This window comes from Nyctereutes procyonoides, unplaced genomic scaffold, assembly GCF_905146905.1.
Source record: "Nyctereutes procyonoides isolate TBG_1078 unplaced genomic scaffold, NYPRO_anot_genome, whole genome shotgun sequence".
In the NCBI taxonomy this organism is placed as follows: domain Eukaryota; kingdom Metazoa; phylum Chordata; class Mammalia; order Carnivora; family Canidae; genus Nyctereutes; species Nyctereutes procyonoides.
The window spans coordinates 775118-795901 of record NW_026575049.1 but is presented as its reverse complement, the minus strand read 5'-3'; the positions used below and the strand labels follow the sequence as shown (position 1 = coordinate 795901).

At 39.7% G+C, this 20784-nt stretch overlaps 1 protein-coding gene across 2 annotated transcripts in view; it reads right to left on the bottom strand.

Annotated features, from left to right (window-relative positions):
* RBMS2 (RNA binding motif single stranded interacting protein 2) overlaps window positions 1-20657 on the bottom strand; it is a 97881-nt gene extending 77224 nt beyond the window's left edge. Inside the window, exons 1-2 of one of the 2 annotated variants that reach the window (XM_055328240.1) lie at window positions 20403-20657; window positions 12597-12652 (exon numbers count right to left, since the gene is read on the bottom strand). The gene's annotated coding sequence lies outside the window, so the exon portion shown is untranslated. The remainder of the gene's footprint in view (window positions 1-12596; window positions 12653-20402) is intronic. The other variant, XM_055328242.1, reaches the window with a different exon arrangement.
* Window positions 20658-20784: the final 127 nt, after the last annotated feature.

Genomic DNA, 20784 nt, shown 5'->3' with positions numbered 1-20784 from the left:
TATTCTTATGGCATTTTGTACAAAATTTCAGTAGGATTTAATTCTGCTTGGCTGCCCCATTTCTTGCACCCAGATTGTGAGCTCCTAGGAAGTAGACACCAACTTTACTAACCTTTTTATCTTTAACACCCAAACATAATTTACACTGAAGAATTAGTTGAAAGAATACAATTTTCACTTGCATTTAAGTACCTCCAATGGGAAAAATGAATTCCCAATGAACATTAAGATAACACTGCCGCCTCCTGGGTAATATAGGTCATGCAACCTTTAGCAAATAAAGAGAAAACAAAGCATAGAATTTGTACATAGGTAGGTCAGAAGTTGGAAATTTAAACCCAGCTCTACCATTTTCTGTGTTAAACAGGAAAACTGCAATCCTTTTATTTTTTAAAAGAGGTTATTTATTTATTTATTTATTTATTTATTTATTTATTTATTTATTTGATACACACAGAGAGAGAGGAGACATAGGCAGAGAGAAAAGCAGGCTCCCTCTGAGGAGCCCGATTCAGGACTCAATCCCAGGACCCCAACCCGAGCTGAAGGCAGACGTTCAATCACTGAGCCACCCAGGCACCCCTCAATACTTTTATTTTTAAGTAATCTCCACACCCAATGTGGAGCTCAAACTTAAACCCTGAGATCAAAAGTCACATGTCCCACCAACAGCGTCAGCCAGGCATCCCGAAATCTCAATCTTTTAAAACATCAGCTTCCCCTTCCACAAAGAGGCATAGTTTCTCTCAGGAATTATCGTGAGAGCCAAATTGGACAATGATTATAAAACATTTTACAATGCAGTATTTTTTCATATATACGTGATATTTACACTGTACTATGTTCTGTGTATCACAAATCCATCTTTTTATCTTCAAATTGAATATTTTGTAAACACAGTAGTTGTCTTAACAAACCCATAGTATTCCTTACTACAAATCTAAGTAAATAACCTGCAGCTTGAGAATCTGAGGCAACTCATTAAATTTTAAATGGCTAATGGCAAATTTCTTTCTTTATATGTTAATGTAGACTCACTATCATCAACTTACTAAAATATGTTGAACATAAAATAAGTTAAAATTAGGGGCACTTGGCTGACTCAGTCAGTAGAACATGCAACTCTTGACCTCAGGGTCATGAGTTCAAGCCCCACATTTGGCATAGAAATTAATTTTTAAAAATTAGACTGTTGTGATGGTTGCATAACTTTGTAAATCTACAAAAAGTCATTAAATTGTACTCTTAAAATGAATGAATTTTTAAAAATAAAAAATAAAAATAAGGGACACCTGGGTGGCTCAGTGGTTGAGTGACTGCCTTTGGTTCAGGGCCTGATCTCAGGATCTGGGATCAAGTCCCACATCGGGCTCCCTAAGAAGCCTGCTTCTCCCTCTGCCTGTGTCTCTGCCTTTCTCTCTCTGTCTCTCTCATGAATAAATAAACAAAATATTTTTAAAGATTTTATTTATTTATTCATAGACACACAGAGAGAGGCAGAGACACAGGCAGAGGGAGAAGCAGGCTCCATGCAGGGAGCCTGACATGGGACTTGATCCCAGGTCTCCAGGATCACACCCCAGGCTGCAAGTGGCGCCAAACTGCTGCGCCACCAGGGCTGCCCCATAAATAAAATATTCTTTAAAATTTAAATTATTGTTTCTTATTTTCAGTTGTACCCAAATGATCCTAACAAGTTAATGTCCTATCTTCTAAGATATGCATCAAACCTAGTGTACATTAGGAATCCTATAAGGGGGCGCCTGGCTGACTCAGTTAAAAGAGCATATGACTCTTAGGATCCCTGGGTGGCTCAGCAGGTCAGTGCCAGCCAAAGTGCAGGGCATGATCCTGGAGTCCTGGGATTGAATCCCACATTGGGTTCCCAGCATGGGGCCTGCTTCTCCCTCTGCTTCTTTCTCTCTCTGTGTGTGTCTCTCATGAATAAATAAATAAATCATTTTTTTTTTAAAGGGGGGATCCCTGGGTGGCTCAGCGGTTTAACGCCTGCCTTTGGCCCAGGGCGCGATCCTGAAGTCCCGGGATCAAGTCCCGCGTCGGGCTCCCTGCATGGAGCCTGCTTCTCCCTTTGTCTGTGTCTCTGCCTCTCTCTCTCTCTCTATGTCTATCATGAAAAAATAAATAAAATCTTAAAAAAAAAAAGAGCATACAACTCTTAATCTCAGGTGTCTGAGTTTGAGCCCCACGGGTGTAGGGATTATTTAAATAAATAAAACTTTAAAAAGCCCTATAGGGTCCTAAGATAGTTTTCATTTAATTGTTCATAAAAGAAACATTTTCCTATTGTAAAAAGTGTGAAGTATTTTTACATTAAATAAAAAAATGTCAACCATCAAAACAAAAAAAGTACTAGCGTTGTGTCAAAAGATTCAAGAGTCAACTTGAGGGAACTTCCAGTGTCTAAAGGTAAGACAAGGGCAGCCCGGGTGGCTCTGAGGTTTAGCGCTGCCTTCATTCAGCCCAGGGCGTGATCCCGTATAGGGCTCCCTGCATGGAGCCTGCTTCTCCCTCTGCCTGTGTCTGTGCCTCTCTCTGTGTGTCTCTCATGAATAAATAAGTAAAATCTTTAAAAATAAATAAATAAATAAAGGTAAGACAACTTGAGCATTAAAATAAATTTTAAAAAAATTATCAACAGGGGATCCCTGGGTGGCGCAGCGGTTTAGTGCCTGCCTTTGGCCCAGGGCGTGATCCTGGAGACCGGGATCGAATCCCACGTCGGGCTCCCGGTGCATGGAGCCTGCTTCTCCCTTTGCCTATGTCTCTGCCTCTCTCTCTGTGTGTGTGTGATTATCATGAATAAATAAAAATTAAAAAAATTATCAACAATGTAAACACATCAAAAGTATTAAAGTTCATAAATTCATAAAAGTTTTTAAAAGTCTAACTAATCACCTTTAGAGGATATTATGGAACCAACTTATTCTGAAAATTAGCAAATACAAAGAAACGGGGCAGCCCGGGTGGCTCAGCGGTTTAGCGCTGCCTTCGGCCCAGGGTGTGATCCTGGGGTCCTGGGATCAAGTCCCATGTCAGGCTCTCTCCATGGAGCCTGCTTCTCCCTCTGCCTGTGTTTCTGCCTCTCTGTCTCTGTGTCTCTTATTAATGAATAAAATCTTTTAAAACATAAAAAAATAAAAAAGAAACAAACATGGCCTTTTACATATGAACTGTTATTCCTAGTTAATAAAGCAAAGTCTTTCTTTACAGAAGAATTCAAAATAGTAAAGAAATAAGTAATGACAGAAGAGCACCACTTTGCAACTGCTAGTGAAACAGCTGATCTAGGCAATGACTGTCAAAGGTTACTAAAACCAGGAGTGCCTGGCTGGCTCAGTTGGTAGAGCATCTATTTCTCTAACTCAGGGTCATGAGTTTGAGCCCCACATTGGTTATAGAGATTACTTTAAAGAAAAAAAGTTACTAAGACCATTAGGTTGAAAAATGATTGGGAATCATAAGAAAAAAAACACTATTTACAAATAACAAATATCTGGGATGCCTGGCTGGCTCAGTGGTTGAGCATCTGTCTTTGGCTCAGGGAGTGATCCCGGGGTCCCAGGATTGAGTTCCGCATCGAGCTCCTGGTGGGGAGCCTGCTTCTCCCTCTGCCTATGTCTCTGCCTCTCTCTCTGTGTCTCTCATGAATAAATAAATAAAATCTTTAAAAAAACCCACACACACAAATATCAAATATCCTTTATGGATACAGATATAAACAATCTTGACAAAATATTAGTAAACTGAACTCCAAAACATATATAAAAGGGTTTATAACACCATGACCAACTGCAGTTTATTCCAGGAATGCAATACTGATTAAACATCCAAAAATCAAGTAATTTGATATGGCATATTAATAAAGGACAAAATTCATGGATTATCTCAGTAGATGTAGAAAACATGTGATAAAATCTGATATCTATTCATGATCAAATCTCTCAACTTATAATAGAAGGGAGTTTTCTCAATTTGATAGATAAGGAACAGTTACAAAAACCCTACCACTAAAAACAACAACAACAACAACAACAAAACCCACCACTAACATAATACTTACTGCTGAAGACTGAATGCATTCCACTGAAGATCAAGAACAAAGCAAGGGTGCCTGCTCTTCATAATTTCTATTCAACATTATGCTAGAACTTCTAGACAATGCACTAAGAAAAACAAACAAACCTCAAAAACCAAATAGTTTAAAGACATCCAGATTGGAAAGGAAGGAATATAACTACCTTGAGGCATCTGAGTAGCTCAGTTGGTTGAGCATCCAACTCCTGATTTTAGCTTGGGTCATGATCTCAGGGTCATGGGATCCAGCCTCATGATGGGCTCTGCACTCAGCCATTCAACAGGGAGTCTGCTTGAGATTCTATCTTCCTCTGCCACTTCCCCCCGACACACACACACACCCCTGCCCCCGAGTGTGCACACACCCTTTCTTTCAAATAATCTTGAAAAAAGAAAAGGTAGTAAAACTGTCTTTATTAATTAATAAACAACATAACTGTCCATGTAGAAAATCCTAAGGAACCCATAATACTAATAGAATAGAGACGCCTGGGTGGCTCAGCAGTTAAGCGTCTGCCTTCTGGCTCAGGGCATGATCCTGGAGTCCCAGGATGGAGTCCCACATCAGGTTCCCTGCATGGAGCCTGCTTCTCTCTCTGCCTGTGTCTCTTCCTCTCTCTCTCTCTCTCTCTGTGTGTGTCTCTCATAATAAATAAATAAAATATTTTTAAAAAATACTAATAGAATATAGTGTTAGAATAATGAGTCCAGGCAGCCCGGGTGGCTCAGCGGTTTAGCGCTGCCTTCGGCCCAGGGTGTGATCCTGGGGTCCTGGGATCAAGTCCCATGTCAGGCTCTCTCCATGGAGCCTGCTTCTCCCTCTGCCTGTGTTTCTGCCTCTCTGTCTCTGTGTCTCTTATTAATGAATAAAATCTTTTAAAACATAAAAAAATAAAAAAGAAACAAACATGGCCTTTTACATATGAACTGTTATTCCTAGTTAATAAAGCAAAGTCTTTCTTTACAGAAGAATTCAAAATAGTAAAGAAATAAGTAATGACAGAAGAGCACCACTTTGCAACTGCTAGTGAAACAGCTGATCTAGGCAATGACTGTCAAAGGTTACTAAAACCAGGAGTGCCTGGCTGGCTCAGTTGGTAGAGCATCTATTTCTCTAACTCAGGGTCATGAGTTTGAGCCCCACATTGGTTATAGAGATTACTTTAAAGAAAAAAAGTTACTAAGACCATTAGGTTGAAAAATGATTGGGAATCATAAGAAAAAAAACACTATTTACAAATAACAAATATCTGGGATGCCTGGCTGGCTCAGTGGTTGAGCATCTGTCTTTGGCTCAGGGAGTGATCCCGGGGTCCCAGGATTGAGTTCCGCATCGAGCTCCTGGTGGGGAGCCTGCTTCTCCCTCTGCCTATGTCTCTGCCTCTCTCTCTGTGTCTCTCATGAATAAATAAATAAAATCTTTAAAAAAACCCACACACACAAATATCAAATATCCTTTATGGATACAGATATAAACAATCTTGACAAAATATTAGTAAACTGAACTCCAAAACATATATAAAAGGGTTTATAACACCATGACCAACTGCAGTTTATTCCAGGAATGCAATACTGATTAAACATCCAAAAATCAAGTAATTTGATATGGCATATTAATAAAGGACAAAATTCATGGATTATCTCAGTAGATGTAGAAAACATGTGATAAAATCTGATATCTATTCATGATCAAATCTCTCAACTTATAATAGAAGGGAGTTTTCTCAATTTGATAGATAAGGAACAGTTACAAAAACCCTACCACTAAAAACAACAACAACAACAACAACAAAACCCACCACTAACATAATACTTACTGCTGAAGACTGAATGCATTCCACTGAAGATCAAGAACAAAGCAAGGGTGCCTGCTCTTCATAATTTCTATTCAACATTATGCTAGAACTTCTAGACAATGCACTAAGAAAAACAAACAAACCTCAAAAACCAAATAGTTTAAAGACATCCAGATTGGAAAGGAAGGAATATAACTACCTTGAGGCATCTGAGTAGCTCAGTTGGTTGAGCATCCAACTCCTGATTTTAGCTTGGGTCATGATCTCAGGGTCATGGGATCCAGCCTCATGATGGGCTCTGCACTCAGCCATTCAACAGGGAGTCTGCTTGAGATTCTATCTTCCTCTGCCACTTCCCCCCGACACACACACACACCCCTGCCCCCGAGTGTGCACACACCCTTTCTTTCAAATAATCTTGAAAAAAGAAAAGGTAGTAAAACTGTCTTTATTAATTAATAAACAACATAACTGTCCATGTAGAAAATCCTAAGGAACCCATAATACTAATAGAATAGAGACGCCTGGGTGGCTCAGCAGTTAAGCGTCTGCCTTCTGGCTCAGGGCATGATCCTGGAGTCCCAGGATGGAGTCCCACATCAGGTTCCCTGCATGGAGCCTGCTTCTCTCTCTGCCTGTGTCTCTTCCTCTCTCTCTCTCTCTCTCTGTGTGTGTCTCTCATAATAAATAAATAAAATATTTTTAAAAAATACTAATAGAATATAGTGTTAGAATAATGAGTCCAGGCAGCCCGGGTGGCTCAGCAGTTTAGCGCTGCCTTCTGTCCAGGGCCTGATCCTGGAGACCCAGGATTGAGTCCCACGTCAGGCTCCCTGCATGGAGCCTGCTTCTCTCTCTGCCTGTGTCTCTGCTTCTCTCTCTGTCTCTCATGAATAAATAAATAAAATCTTAAAAAAAAAAGAATAATGAGTCCAGCAAGGTCACAGGCTACAAGATGAATATACAAAAATAACTGTATGTCTATACACTAGCAATAAGCAGACAAATTAAGAAAACAATTCCATTCATAATAGCAACAAAAGGAATTAAATATTTAGAAATAAATCTAACAAAGCAAATGTAAGATTTGTAAACTGAAAACTATAAAACATTGAGAGAAATTAAATAAGTAATTGTTAAAATGGTCATTTTCCCCAAATTGACATATACGTAGTTTCAATGCAATTCCTATCAAAATCTTCTCTGTAGAAGCTGACAAGCTGATAGAAAGGCAAAGGACCTAGGAGAACCAAAATAATTTTGAAAAGAGTTCAGAAAGAAAAAAAAGAAAGAAAAAAACTGAAAGATTTACACTAATTGATTTAAAAGCTTACTAAAAGCTACAGCAAAAAAGAACTGTGTTATTGGTGTTATGACAAGAGTGTCGGGGGCAGTCCGGGGGGCAGTCCAGAGGCTCAGCGGTTTAGTGCCACCTTCAGCCCAGGGTGTGATCCTGGACAACCGGGATCCAGTCCCACATCCGGCTCCCTGAATGGAGCCTGCTTCTTCCTCTGCCTGTGTCTCTGCCTTTCTCTCTCCCTCTCTGTCTATCTCTCATGAATAAATAAATAAAATCTTAAAAAAAAAAAAAGACAAGAATGTCGGTCAACAGAATAGAATTGAAACCAGAAAGAAACCTTTATACTTATGATCAATTAATTTTTAACAAAGGAGTTAAGACAATTCAATGAGGAAATAATTTTTCTATAAAAAGTCCTGGGATAGGGCAGCCCAGGTGGCTCAGCGGTTTAGGTTGCCTTCAGCCCAGGGTGTGATCCAGGAGACCCGGGATTGAGTCCCATGTCAGGCTCCTTACATGGAGCCTGCTTCTCCCTCTGCCTGTGTCTCTGCCTCTCTCTCTCTGTGTCTCTCATGAATAAATAAATAAAATATTAAAAAAAACAAATTGTAGTTAAAAAAAAAAAAGTCCTGGGATAATTGGATAGCCACATGTAAAGAACACCAAAAACCAAAAATTTAGACCTTTACCTCATACAATATACAAAAGTTAACTCAAAATAGATCACAGAATTAAATGTAAAAATCCATAAGAAAATGTAGGAGAAAATTTTCATGACTCTGGGCTAGCAGAGTTCTTAGACACAACACCAAAAGCATGAGTCATAAAGGAAAAATAATGATAACCTGGGTTTCATTAAAATTTAAAACTTTTGACTTTCACAAGATATTGTTAACAAAATAAAAAAAACAGGTCACTGGCTGCAAGAAAACATTACAGTTGGGACTCGTGGGTGACTCAGTGGTTGAGTGTCTGCCTTTTGCTCAAGACACAATCCTGGGGTCCTGGGATAGAGTCCCACATTGCCCCCCCACCCCCGTGGGGACCCTGCTTCTCCCTCTATGTCTCTGCCTCTCTCTGTCTCTCATGAATAAATAAATAAAATCTTAAAAAATTTATAGATGATGTATCTGATAAAAGACCTGCATCTAGAATATATAAAGAATTCTTACAACTCAATATTAAGACAATAACTCAATTAAAAAATGGGCAAAACATTTTCACATCCAAATAACTAATAGGCACATGAAAAGGTGCTCAGAATCATTAGGAATTAGGAAAATGCAAATTAAAACCACAGTAAGATACCTACTTGAATGGCTAAAATAAAAAAGACAATAGCAAATGTTGATGAGAATGTAGAGAAACTGGAACCCTCATACATTGCTGGTGGAAAAGTAAAACGGTATAGCAACTTCGAAAAACCATTTGGCAGTTTCTTAAAAAGTTAATCACAGCTTTACCACACAGTTTTATAAAAAGTTTTGAGGGGCGCCAGGGTGGTTCAATTGATTAAGGGTCTGTTGATTTTGACTCAGGTAGAAATCTCAGGGTCATAAGATCAAGCCCCGTGTTAGGCTCCATGCTGAGTGTGGAGCCTGCTTAAGATTCTCTCTCTCTCTCCTCTCCCTCTACCCCTCTGCCTGTTTACACTACCCTCTCAAAAAAAGTTAAAAAAAAAAGTTTTGGTATACCATAGAGAAGTCCAACTCCATCATTCTTTTTCAAAATTATCTTGATTTCTCTTAGCTGTTTTGCCTTCCATAAAAATCTTAGATTTCAGGGCAGCCCTGGTGGCGCAGCGGTTTGGCGCCGCCTGCGGCCTGCGGTGTGATCTTGGAGACCTGGGATCGAGTCCCACATCAGGCTCCCTGCATGGAGCCTGCTTCTCCCTCTGCCTGTGTCTCTGCCTCTCTCTCTGTCTATGAATAAATAAATAAAATCTTAAAAAAAAATTTAGGTTTCAGGGACGCCTGAGTGGCTCAGCAGTTGGGCGCCTGCCTTTGGCTTTGGTCTTAATCCCAGGATCCAGGATTGAGTCCCACATCGGGCTCCCTACATGGAGCCTGCTTCTCCCTTTGCCTGTGTCTCTGCCTCTCTCTCGTCTGTGTCTCTCATGAATAAATAAGTAAATTTTTTTTAAAAAAAATTTTTAGGTTTCAAAAAACTAGATTTTTTTTTTAGGTTTCTTATAAATTCTTTGCAAAATTCTGTTGAGATTTTCATTGGAATTATGATAAATTAATTACTCTGGAGACAATTTCCATCTTTTTAAATTTTTTTATAAAGATTTTATTTATTTATTCATGAGAGACACAGAGAGAGGGAGAGAGGCAGAGACACAGGCAGAGGGAGAAGCAGGTTCCATGCAGGGAGCCCGACGTGGGACTCGATCCCGGGTCTCCAGGATCATGCCCTGGGCCAAAGGCAGGCGCTAAACCGCTGAGCCACCCAGGGATCCCCTCCATCTTTTTAATATTGAATGTTTTCCTCCACTGAACATGGTGTGTTAGTTATCTATTGCTGTATAGCAATATTACTGCAAACTTAGGGGGTGCAAAACAACACATTTATTATCTCACAGTTTCTATGGGTCAGATAGCTGGGCATGGCTTAGCTGGACTGCAATCAAAGTGTTGTCCAAGGCTCAGCTCTCACATGAGGCACAAGCTGGGAAGGATCAGCTTGATTTCTGGTAGCATTCAGTTCCTTCCAGGTCTGAGGGCCTTAGTTTCTTATTGAATGTTGGCTGGGGTGGTCTTCAGTTCCTTGCCATGTGGCCCTCTCCTGAGGGCAGCTCACAACATGGTTGCTTGCTTTTTTATAGCCAACAAGGCACAGTTACCTCTGCCATATTCTATTTGTGAGCAGGAAATCACTGGTCCCATTTATACTCAAGGGGAGGGGCTTACACAAAGGCATGAATATTAGGAGCCAGGGATCATAGGTTTGTACTGCTGATACAAACACTAGGGTTTGCAATATATGGTATACCTTTCCATTTAATAATTTCTCTATAAAATTCCTATGCATCCTATATTAGGTTTATTCATATGCACTTTTCAGTTTTTAATGCTATCATAAACGTAGCTTTTAAAAAATAGGTATAATTACTCAGTATAGGAACACTACTAAATTTTGGACACTCATCTTTTATCTAGCAATCTTGTCGAAGTCTCTCTCTTTTTAAGATTTTATTTTTAAGTAATCTCTGTACCAAGTATGGGGCTCAAACTCAAAACCCTGAGATTAAGAGTTACATGCTCCATGGACTGAGCCAGTCAGGTGCCCCTGAACTCTCCTTTTAGCCGTAACAATTTACCTGTAGATTCACTTGGATTTTCCTAATGAATATCATTTGTGAATGACAATTTTGTTTCTTATAATCTTTATACCATTTCTTTCTTTTTCTTATTGGACACTAATATGTCCAGTAAACTAGTTAACAGAAATTGTGATATTGGCCCTATTCCCTGATAAACTTTTTTTTTTCTAATGTAAGTTGTACACCCAAGGTGGGGCTTGAACTCAATGCTCAAGAGTCACATGCTCTACAGACTGAGCAAGCCAGGAACTCCCCAATAAACTCTTTATTGGATTTATTACGATGTTCCTTTTCTTGTCTAGTTTGCTAAGAGCTTTGAAGATGAACAGGCACATTTAATGTTATCAGATTTTTTTTCTGCAATAAACAGGAAGATCAAATAGGTTTTCTCTTAATCTGTTGATGTAGTTAATTATGCATATTATTTGCATTTAAGGTTATCGGATCCTTTTTCTTCAATGACCAGGAGGATCAAATAGGTTTTCTCTCTTAATCCGTTGATGGGGTTAATTATGCATATTTTCCAATATTAAACCATTCTAGCATCCTTCAGATATATTCTATTTGGTTCATAAATATAGGTCCTATTACTTTTACATTTATACCTTTATTTATTTTTTCTCATACTGTCCTTGTGTGGTTTGGTTTTAAAGTGATACTAATTTAAGGGCACCTGGCTGGCTCATTCAATAGAACATGCAACTCTTGATCTTGGGGTCATAAGTTCTAACCAGATATTAGGGGTAGAGATAAAACAACAACAAAGTTATATTAATTTAACAAGAAAAGTTGTGAAGTTTCCCTTTTTTTCCAATTTCTTAGAACAAAGTGCATAAAATTAGGATTATCTGTTCTTTGAAAGTTTCATAGAACTCCCACATAAAACTATTTGTATTTATTTTCTGTATAAATGTTTAAACTACAAAACTTCTAATCTTTGGGACACCTGGGTGGCTCATCAGTTGAGCTCTGCCTTTAGCTAGGGGTGTGATCCTGGAGTCCCAGGATTGAGTCCCAGGATTGAGTCCCGAGTCTGCATCGGGTTCCCGGCAAGGATCCTGCTTCTCCCTCTACCTGTGTCTCTGCCTCTCTGTGTGTCTCTCATGAATAAATAAATAAATCTTAAAAAAAAAAAGAGTGTGTGACTCTTGATCTTGGGGTTGTTTTTTTTTTTATTTTTTTATTTTTTAAAATTTATTTTTATTTTTATTTATGATAGTCACAGAGAGAGAGAGAGAGGCAGAGACATAGGCAGAGGGAGAAGCAGGCTCCATGCACCGGGAGCCCGACGTGGGATTCGATCCCGGGTCTCCAGGATCGCGCCCTGGGCCAGAGGCAGGCGCCAAACCGCTGCGCCACCCAGGGATCCCGATCTTGGGGTTGTTAAGTTCAGGCCCCACGTTGGGTATTGAGATTACTTAAATAAATAAGTATTTTTTTAAAAAAGAAAGGAAAAAAGGGGAAAAATGACTAAAAATTCCTACATGGCTAAAACCACAAAAGGAAAACCAAAAGTCAAATAAGAAATCAGGACGAGGGGAGGAAATGCATGCAGCTCATCTTATAGAAGTCTAATTTCCAAAATATATGAAGAGTTCCTATAAATCAGTATCAAAATTCTAATACTGAATAGAAAATGGAGAAATATATGAATAATTCATAATTCTTAAACATACAAAAAGAGCTCAACTCATAATTTGTAAAAAGTTAAAATTAAAACACTTAGAAATTATTTTATACCAATTGGAGTGGGAAACATTTTTAAAAAGTGATAATCACCTGAGAAGGGCAGAAAAACAAGTACTCTCCTGGGGCACCTGGGTGGCTCAGTGGTTGAGCATCTATCTGCCTTTGCTCAGGTCATGTTCCAGGGATCCTGGGATCTAGTCCCCCATCAGGCTGACCGTAAGCAGACTGCTTCTCTCTCTGCCTCTCTCTTTGTGTCTCTCATGAATAAATAAATAAAATCTTAAAAAAACAAAACAAAAGAAGTACTCTCCTATACTGCTGGTGAGACTAGAAAATGGTCTAACCAACAATAGAAGCAATTTGGCAACATCAAACTTACAAACACACATACCTTTTGACTCAGGAATTCTAATTCTAGGAGTTTATCTTACAGTTATATTTGCAAACCTGCAAAATGACAAGATATTTAATATTATTAATTGCAGCATTGTAATACGTAGGCTAACCATAATTGTCCAAATTGGGATACTGTTATAAAAGAAAGAGGGCACTACTAATATTTAAGCTAGAACAACTGGCATAGCTGAGATTATCCCAAGCAAACCAGGAAATAAATTCACTCATAATAACAAAAGATGGAAATGACACAAATATTCACCAATAAGGAACTTTAAAAATATTAATAATACATCCAGATAATCAAATACTACATAGCCATAGAAGGAAGAACATTATATATAGTGATTTGGTAGGTTTTCCAAGATGCGTAGAAAAAAAAATTATTTCTTCTTAAAGATTTTTTATTTATTTTTATTTTTTATTTTTTTATTTCTTATTTTTTCTTCTTAAAGATTTTTATTTATTTATTCATGAGAGACAGAGACAGAGAGAGAGAGAGGCAGAGACATAGGCAGAGGGAGAAGCAGGCTCCATGCAAAGGGAGCCTGATGTGGGACTCGATCCTGGAACTCTGGGATCATGCCCTGAGCCAAAGGTAGATGCTCAAATGCTGAGCCACCCAGGTGTCCCTAAAAAAAAAAAATTTTTTTTTAAGATTTTATTTATTTATTCATGAGAGACACACAGAGAGAGAGGTGGAGACACAGGCAGAGAGAGCAGCAGGCTCCATGCAGGGAGCCCGATGTGGGACTCGATCCCAGGTCTCCAGGATCACACCCTGGGCTGAGGCAGTGCTAAACCACTGAGCCACCCGAGCTGCCCTAAAAAAAATTTTTTTAAGGAAAAATATAAAACAGTGTTTAAAGGATGCTACCATTTGTGTAAAAGAGGAAAAATATATTTGCTTAGATATGGATAAAATATATAAAGGAAAGGTATATAGACAACTGATGATGTTTGCTTCTGCATAAAGTGGGTAGCTAGGAACAGATAAAAGGGTAACTTCACTATATGCCCTTTTGTACCCTCTAAATTTTGAACCAAAATTCAGATTAGTAAATAAAATTGTAAAATAGTCCCAGCAATAACTTTTAATTGATATGTTTTATGACCTCTATTTTCCCCCTTGCTTGAGCTTCTGTGCTCAATAATAAAATTCTGTTAAACACTATGATCCTATAGAGTTTCCCAGGTTATTTTTTTAGTTACCTACTTTTTTTTTAAGAGTTTATTTATTTATTCATGAGACACAGAGAGAGAGAGAGAGAGAGAGAGAGAGAGAGAGAGAGAGGCAGAGGGCGAAGCAGGCTCTCTGCAGGGAGCTCGACGTGGGACTCGATCCCGGGTCTCCAGGATCATGTCCTGGGCTGAAGGCAGCACTAAACTGCTGAGCCACCCGGGCTGCCCAGTTTCCTAGTTTTTAAATCATTTTAATTCTGTTATAAATACATTAGAATTGTACAAACAAAACTAATATTTTTTTCAAAACTAATATTTAAGAACAATTTTATTATTTTTATTTTTTTTTACAGATTTTATTTATTCATGAGAGACACAGAGAAGGGCAGAGACATAGGCAGAGGGAGAAGCAAGCTCCACGCAGGGAGCCCGATGTGGGACTTGATCACGGGACTCCAGGATTACACCCTGAGCCGAAGGCAGACGCTCAACCACTGAGCCACCAGGCTTACCTAAGAACAATTTTAAATCAAGTACCAGTACTGTCAGTAACTATCACAGAAAAAATGTGTATTACTTTTTTCTAATTTCTGTGTTTAATAATTCTCATAAAACAGCAATTATATTAATAATCATTTTAGTACATTATAAATTTATTTGGTAACTCTGTACTCTTTCTGTGATTTTTCACCTAAATTAAATTGAGCTGGAATAATAAATACAAATAACCAAGTAGGGCAGCCCAGGTGGCTCAGCGGTTTAGCGCCGCCTTCGGCCCAGGGCATGATCCTGGAGGCCTGGGATGGAGTCCTGCATCGGGCTCCCTGCATGGAGCCTGCTTCTCCTTCTGCCTGTGTCTCTGCCTCTCTCTTCTCTCTTCTGTGTTTCTCATGAATAAATAAATAAATAAAATCTTTAAGAAAACAAATAAGCAAATAAATATACATAATTTTGAAAATCTCTTGCCTATGTGGTAATTACTACACATATTGCCTGATAATCTACAATTATTTTATCTAGGGGAGGTAGCCAGAGGGATGGGTTAACTAGGTGATGGAGATTAAGAAGGGAACTTGTTGAGATGAGCACAAGATGTTCTAAGTGCTGAATCACTAAATTCTTTTTTTTCTAAGGTTTTATTTATTTATTCATGAGAGACACAGAGAGAGAGAGGCAGAGACATAGGCAGAGGAAGAAGCGGGGTCCCTGCAAGGAGCCCAATGTGGGACCAGATGTCCCATTCCAGGATCACGCCCAGAGCCAGAGGCAGACGCTCAACTGCTAAGCCACTCAGGCAACCCTGAATCACTAAATTCTACACCTGAAACTAGTATCACACCATATGTTAGCTAACTGCAATTTAAATAAAAACTTGAAAAAGAAAACATAAATAAAATAGTTTTTTCTAAAAATTTCCCAAATTTCAGAGTTATAACAGTAGCTTTTAACAAATTGACAGACAAAAATGGATGATGTAAAAATTTTCAAATTACATAAAATCTTGAGAAATTATGGTTTATAGAGCTTTCAAGTAGATGAATGTGGTTAAAATTAATTTTCGTTTTTTAGAGAATGGTTTTGTTCACCATATAGTAACACGAGATACTGAAAACATCTTTCGTGTTCTTTAGGTTAAAAAAACAAGTATTAAAACATTACCAACCACAACTACCCACAAAGGTGTTTTGTTTTGTTTTGTTTTCAGTTTCAAATTCTTTCACATTAGCATTAGTCTATTAAGAGTTCTTTAAAATCTCCTTCAGGCACCCTGGCAAAATCTACATTCTCTTAGCATATTATAATGATCCAGACTTGCTATAATCTATTCTTATGGCCATCAAAGCAGCCAATTTACAGAACAGATTATTTGGCAAAATAGAGAAAATGTGTACTGGGCATTGTAAATTTGACCAGTGTGATGGTATCCTGAGATTTTTTTTACATGCTCATGTATGAATTTTTTCAGTCCTATAAAATTAATTTTGAAATTGTTAAACTAAACAGGAATTAGAAACATACATGGGATAGATCATAGATACATCTGAATTCATATGAAATTTCATTTACTCCGTGAAGATCTAACATCAAAACATGTGCACCAGCACCAGAGTGCTAGTCTAGCCAGAATCTAAATCCTATTCAAATACATGCGCTTACTAATGATAACTTAGCAATTCTTAAATATATTAACATATTTAGTAGCCTTGACTAATATTATTTAAACTTTCAGCTCCAGTGAATCCCTTAAAGCCCATGAACCCAAAGCAACACATAGCACCAGCAGCTTAGTTTCACCACTATCCAGGACAGAATGAAATGATAAAGAAGTGTAATGCTAAGTGTAATGCCTTTTTCAAAAAACTTGGTGTAAGAAATACAGAGAAGAGACAAAATACCTCAATTTATCTCAATTTAAGAAAAAAGAAATAAAAATTAAAAAAAGAAAAAAAAAAGCAATGCTGTTACAAAACCTGTTGCATAAAGCTGCTTAACTGAGCTATGCTTTGGGATCCCTGGGTGGCGCAGGGGTTTGGCGCCTGCCTTTGGCCCAGGGTGCAATCCTGGAGACCCGGGATTGAATCCCACGTCGGGCTCCCGGTGCATGGAGTCTGCCTATGTCTCTGCCTCTCTCTCTCTCTCTGTGTGTGACTATCATAAATAAAAAATTTAACTGAGATATGTCTTAATTTAATTAAACACAGTAAGAGTCAAATAACATTTATGATTGTTTCTTAAAATGACAAAGACTTGGGTTGCCTGGGTAGGTTAGTAGATTAAGCGACTGCCTTTGGCTCAGGTCATGATTTCAAGGTCCTGGGATAGAGTCCTGCATCAGACTCTCTGCTCAGCAGGGAGTTGCTTCTCCCTCTGCCCCTCACCTCACTTGTGCTCTGTCTCTCTCTCTGGCTCTCTCTCAAATAAATCAATAAAATCTTTACAAAAAAAAAAAGATAGCAAAGATTTGAACATTTAAATGATGAAAGATGGACTCATTACAGAGAAAGAAGTTGAAAAATACAGCAAAGCAAGTGGAGAGATTAACCTGAAAGTGGTGGAAGGATTCTTCTTCTATAGCACCTGGAGGAACAGATATGGAGTAGAAGTGTAATGACAGGAAACTGAGGGCTTCTTTGTGAAGCAATGAGGTGGTGAGTTCAAGTGAAGGAGAGCATCTTAGAAAGAAGATTGACTATGGAGTTGCCTTTAGGATGTAAATAATTTTATCATAGCGTTCAAAACTCTTTATGCCGTGAGGGACACCTGGCTGGCTCAGTCTGTAGAGCATGAGACCCTTCAAGTCCAACACCGGGCATGGAGCCTACTCAACCAATCAACCAATAAATAAAATACTCTTTATAATGAGGCTCTACTTCACTGATCCACATATTCTCACACCCAACTGAATTTTCACTCTCACAACTGATCAGAGTCCCTCATATGTTCTCTCATGCTATGTTTGTTACTGTGGAGCTCTGTCTGGAATACTTTTCTCCTCATCTCCATACAAACACTTCTCATCCTTTAAGAGTTGGCTCCCATCACCCAACATTTCTTGAGGTCCCTTTCCCTTTATCTCAGCTACCCTTTACCCTGAGCCTAGTTAGGTGCCCCTTCTTTATACTTCCTCTGCATTTCTCTTCATCTCAGCATTTTTCACTGGGAATATTAAACACCGTTTTCTTTCTTTTTTTTTTTAAGATCTAATTTATTTATTTATTTGTTTGTTTATTTGAGAGAAAGCATGAAAGCATGTGATGGTGGGGGAGGGAGGACACGAGGGAGAAAGGCAAGCAGATTCCATGCTGAGCCGAAGCCCCACTCAGGGCTCAATCCCACAAACCTGAGATCACAACCCGAGCCAAAAATCAAGAGTCGGACCCTTAACTAAGCCATCCAGGCGCCCCAAACACTGCTTTCTCACTTCTTCCAATAGTCAGAAACTGATTTTGTTTGTTTTTCCTTAATTTCTGGATTCCCTAGCTTCAGGCCTGGCAGAGGATAAGCCAAAGAACAAATATTTGTTGACCGCATGGAAGATGACTATGTCCAGAGTTCCCAGGACTTATCTTTTAACCAGTAAAATACAAGATTATCTTTCGCAAATGGAAAAACTAAAGCAGGAAAGCATATATGCAGCAACAGTAACATTAGCAGAACAAAGATTTATGGGGAAAAAAAAGCTTATGTGAAATCATTCACTTGCACTAATTCATATCCTAGCTACAATCTAAAGAGCAGAACCAAGGAGAATCTCTAAATTATAACAAATTAACACTCCCCAAACACAAACATCAAGTTTCCAATTTTGTACCACAGAGGATTTAGGTTTTCTGATTTAAGGCTCAAAATCACTGAGGACAATCCTCCCCTATACACCAACTCTGGTACAACCAGGGACTGACCTAAAAACCTACTATTAGACATGACAGAGGATATCTTTCACTTTATGAAAAGCCTCATTTCTAGCTGACCATGTTGCAGTTAGCTAATATTTTTGCACAGATTTAACTAGATGGGTCCTTTTCAAATCAGAAACAAACAAAAATATCTGACACTGCCAAGCCTTAACCACCTGGGATGACAAATTTGTTCTTAAATATCTTATCCTTTATACAATACTGTGGGCCTCCCAAGTCACTAGTTCATGCTCCACCCTCATGCAAATTTAGCAATATTGTAGTGGAAGAAGAATTTACTCCAAAGACCAAAGGGCAGCTGGAAGCTAGTTCTCTATGCAAAGAACCTCCCCTTCTACAGGCAGATTTTTTTCACTGCCCAACCAGTTCCTCTAATCAGAGAGAAGTGGGAAGAAAGAGATTGGGGACTTCATTACTCATTATAATTAAGGCTAATTCGTAAAAGCAGAGGTAGGAAATAAAGGAGGCAAATGACTTCTAGGTAGTTTAGGAATCCCTAACATAGGGGATCCCTGTGTGGCTCAGCGGTTTAGCGCCTGCCTTTGGCCCAGGACTTGATCCTGGAATCCCCCAACAAGTCCCACATTAGGCTCCCTGCATGGAGCCTGCTTCTCTCTCTGTCTGTGTCTCTCATGAATAAGTAAATAAAGTTTTAAAAAAAAAGATAAAATCTTAAAAAAAAAAAGATTAGCCTTATTGTATTTGGTAAAACTAATGCTGGCTTGAGTTTATACTACCAGATTTTTCTTAAAGACATGGGCAAAGCCACGCAGCCAGGGCAAAGTAGAGTTCCTGAATTAGAGAGTCCCAATAGGAGAGAGACAGTAGACAGGGAATGACTGCCCAAGGAAAAACAAACAAAAACAAAAGAAAGGTCACTCCATCTGGTTTCAAACCAAATAAACCCCCCAACCCTAACCGCAGCAAAGAACAGCCTTCCCCCAAAACATACCAGAGTATGGCTTTGATATTTTTTCTCCCACAGTTATGCTGATGCTCATTTTAATCTCCAAACCAAAAGTGATGGTAGACTGTACAACTCTTGATTTCAGGGTTGTAAATTCGAGCCTCACATTGAGTGTAGAGATTACTTAAAATTTTTAAATTGCAGGGATCCCTGGGTAGCTCAGCGGTTTGGCGCCTGCCTTTGGCCCAGGGCACAATCCTGGAGTCCTGGGATCGAGTCCCATGTCAGGCTCCCGGCATGGAACCTGCTTCTGCCTCTCTCTCTATCATAAATAAATCTTTTTAAAAAATTTTTAATTGTAAAAAAAAAAGTGATAGCTTGTGATACAGCCAGCCTCTAGACAATTCCCAGTACTGTATCCTAACGCTTCCACCTAAAATGCTTCCTTTAAGGATGGAGTCGTTTCCTGGGATAATTCAATGCAAGGGTTAATTCTGGGAAGAGTTTAGGATGGAGAAAGCCTCGTAGTCGGAGCCTTGAGTCTGATTCCTGGCTTGACATTAAATAACTCGGGTTCCCTTATTCAAAGAAGTCTCATTTCTGAGTCTCACTTTCCTCATCTTCCAAAAGGGACTAACAATAACTACTTTGAAGTCTGGTAAGTAGGAGCCATAGACTAAAATAGTTGGCACACCAAGAGCACGAGATGAGAGCTGGTATTACAGGCGTTTCTATTCAACATGGATGCCAGGCAGCCCGGGTGGCGCAGCGGTTCAGCGCAGCCTTCAGCCCAGGGCACGACCCTGGAGACCGGGGATCGAGTCCCACGTCGGGTTCCCTGCATGGAGCCTGCTTCTCCCTCTTCCTGGGTCTGCCTCTTTCTCTGTGTCTCATGAGCAGATAAATAAAATCTTTAAAATATATACATAGATGCTGTGTGAGGCACTGTGAAGATACAAATGAATGTTTTCCTAGTTGCAATTGATAAAAATTCCTGAATGTGCTTAGTTTTCAAGATTCTTTTTTCTAGGCCACTTCTCCGTGAGGAATATAGGGGTAAACAAGTAAAATGACTAAAATTTTGGGAGCATTTGCAGGTTTACAAAACGTGTGAGGCTCAGTCAAGAACACGCAAGTGCTGAACCGCCACCAAATAACTGGTAGAGAGAAATCGAGAGCCCAGGCAACCCAGTTAACCACCAGGGCGCCCTGGGGCCGCCTCGGGCCCTCCCTGAGGTGCCCGGGGGCTGTTTCGGGTCGGGCTGTCTTCCGGCCACCTGACTCCTCAACTCACCAGAACCGCGTGCCGGGGACGGGGCGTTCATTTGACCTCCATGCCGCTCCACGCGGCGGGCTACAGTGTTCGGTTCTGGCCTTCGAACGCTGAAGGTCACTAGATGGCCTCTTGAAGAGGGCTCCCTGTTATCCGAGTGCGGAGAGGCGCCGCTCCCCTCTCTCTCCTGCAACTCCATCGTTCTGGCGCGGCCGCGTCCTCCGCGCGCTCGCCAGGCTTCGCCAACCGCCAAGCCTCGGCTTTCCCGCCCTCAACGTCCGCACGCCGCGCGGTCCCAGGGTCGGACCCCGCAGCCTTCGCGAGGCTCTCTACGGACGGCCCACCGCCGTGCTCTCATTGGCTAGCCTCATCCTTTCTCCGCCCCCAAGGCCTCTGCTTCCCC